Source organism: Watersipora subatra, chromosome 7, assembly GCF_963576615.1.
Source record: "Watersipora subatra chromosome 7, tzWatSuba1.1, whole genome shotgun sequence".
Taxonomy (NCBI): domain Eukaryota; kingdom Metazoa; phylum Bryozoa; class Gymnolaemata; order Cheilostomatida; family Watersiporidae; genus Watersipora; species Watersipora subatra.
Window position 1 is genome coordinate 19,615,427 of NC_088714.1, and position 3,192 is coordinate 19,618,618.

Genomic DNA, 3,192 nt, shown 5'->3' on the forward strand with positions numbered 1-3,192 from the left:
GGACTGGTCGGCAGCTACACACCAAAGTGTGCTAATGACAGCAACCAATGCAGTTGCTTTCAGCAGCCTTTCGCTTCGAAGCATCTAAAGTTTGAAGTTTAATGTTTAAAAACAAAGTCATAATCTTCCCATTCTGTGGAAGTTTAACGTAAGTTTCAAAGACTCGTTGTGGAACGTCTTAGTTTTTAGTCAGACTAAGCGATGGCTTTGACATTCAAAGATGACCATAGCTCCCTTGTGACATCTGAGAGTAAAAAAGTTGATTCGAACTAAAATTGCTTTCAAGCTGTGATAAAAATGCATTAGGAAAGGCGTGAGAAGTATCCTGCATCTTCTCTTTAACTATTTTTCTGCTTTAAAACATTTTAGAAATAACCTTAATTTTCTAAGACCGCTTGTTAGTCAAGCCAATGATTTTTTTAACTACTTCTCGGTATATGCATGGCTTTGTTATAAATATCCATCTAAGTCTTGACTCTCAACTTCCAAAAAATGATGACGAAGCCAACTTTTTATACAGATTTGAACCTCTAAATTGAGAAAGCTTTACGAACAAAGATTATAGACAACCAGTCAATCTATTTGCAGGTGTATAGTTATACTGCTAGTTGATAGCATAATCCATTTGCAAGCGACTAGTGATGGCAGACTTCTACATCATTAGTATATGCATAGCTCTATTTATTTTCTATAGCTATTTCTCTATTTACTAATCTAATCAAAGTAATTTAGTTTTTTGAAAGTTTTTTAGATTTGATTTTTCAAAATCTAATAAAAAAAGTTTAGATTTGAAAATTCTTTTGATTAGGTTTTGCAAAACATAATCCAAATTTATGATTAGATTAGATTAGAAATGATTAGATTTTTTTAAAAATGTATCAGGTTTTTAAAAATTCACCAGAAGTCTGTATTGTAGCATTTAGAAGTAGCTAGCAGTATAACTTTTGCTTTACTTACGACAAGCCTTGTATGTATATGTAGAAGACTGCTTTTAATGTCCAAGTAACTTATCAAACTTTTTTTCTCAACTTTTTAGCTACTGTTTGAGAACAAGGATAACTCAGTAAACCTGTTTTGATCACCGTCACAACTATTTTTCAGTATGTAACATGGCTTACTTCGACCACAACAAAACTTAAATACAATCAAAAGCAGATCTATTGTAGCTAATTGAATTTTAAACTTGAATACTATTGGCTTTCAAAAAATACTACACTTCAAAGTATTTAACCTTCAAAGAACTTCAGCATTCTTTTAATTATGAGATAGGTGTTTGCTCAAATGCATACCATGGGTCTATTCATAAATACCAGATGCTCTTAGAAAACCCTGTTGATTTAGAGCTATATCAATGTGCGGGATCTTATAGCACAATAGTTCAACCCTACCATGTTAGAGATATTTGTTCACATTAGGTAGCAAATTGATACTGACAACAAGTTTGTTACAAAATTATTATATTGAAAGACTAGCGAAAGACCCAGAGTTGCACGGATATTAAAAGGCAATATAGTTTCCTGCCACTTGCCATTAGCCTGGCACATTGCCAATGGTTAATTTGAGTACTTTAATGCTAGTAAGCTTATCAAGTACTATTAGTAAGCTCTTACTAATAGGAGCTTTGAGAGCAAACATAAAATGACACTGTGCCGTAATGGAGAGAGGTATTTGTATTTGCATCCACATAGAAACGTATATCGCCCAATGAATCTATCAATCTTGCGTAGCTTAATTGGTAAGATAGTTGCCAGGCGAACAGGATGTTTCAAAATCAAATCCGACATGAAACAGATACTGCATTCCTAAATTTTAATAGCTTTTGCTGGACAAACCAAAACACATACAAACTTTGAGATTTATATACAAAGATTAAGACTGTAATTCGAATGATGAAGCGGTATAATTTTAAAGATAATATTGATGATGCATTCAATAACTTTATGCAACTGAGTTCGTGGTCTGCCAAACATTTTGTCCATTCATCTACTTATTCAGACTCACACTAAAACTGCTAGTTGTTCAAGTGCATTTTCACTCGAGTTCTTTAAAAAGTGATTGATGCGTTCTGTCAGCAACTCTATGACTTTCAAGGTTTTTTTTTATAAATACTAGTACCCTGGCAGTCTAGTGTGCCAGGATAGATCGTCAGATATGCTGATAAAACATAAAAAATCTATACAATCTTATTGCACATTAGCAAGTGGTACATGCGGTAGTGTCTCAGGCTGTTATGCCAAATGTTGCAAAATCAATTTCATTACTGAGCAATATTTTTTCTCAAGCCTCCAACTGTGACTTCCGATGAACGGACAGAACTTTTATTATTATAGTCAAGACTAATATTTTATATATGCTGTAGGAGATCACCAGGTATACCGATAAAACACAGAGCTTAACCATCTGTATAATTATTCCACAATGCCAATGAGCAGTTGATTGGTGAAAGTGTTAAAGCGAAAGTTTGCAAAACTGATTGTTGTGAGTTCTGATCCTGCATGATGCAATTTTTTTCTCAACCTCCAACCGTGGCTTTGGACAGATGGACAGACACAGCTTTTATTATAGTGAGGGTTAATAATTAAAGTATAAAGACTTTTCATTTATTTAGTATTTAACTAACTCTTTTGTGTACTGTGCAGTTACCCTTAATCTTTCACAGTTCCTCTACATAAACAAAATATTATAATGTCTGCTACAGATTTAGCCAGTAGAAAACTAACGAGGCTTATTTTAGGAATTGCATTCTCTCAAAACCTTACACAAGTTTTGTTCTCATATGGATTGATGCTCGTTAAAACAATGGTCAAACTTAGATTTTATGAAATGACTATTCCCACATTTGTCACAAGCTCGGCATGCAAATTAGTTATCTGAATTTTTCAAACGAATGGTAAATCTATTGTTATTACACAATAATGAAAAACTACTTACATTCTTCGAACCAGAAAGTTTTCCTCATTAAAGTAGGCTGTCGACTTAGCTTTATGCCTTTTGATGATAGAACTGCCAAATACAGTGTCTACAGAAATATTGAGGTAATCCTGTCATAGTTCATTGAATTGGGTAATTTCAAGGGTAAGGGCACCAGACCTGCACTAAGCTTTATGTGCGTAGTTTTGAACATGACAGCTGATATTGTATAAGAATTTAAGGTGTTGCAAAAGACAACGCCGTAACGCAAAATCTCAAAAT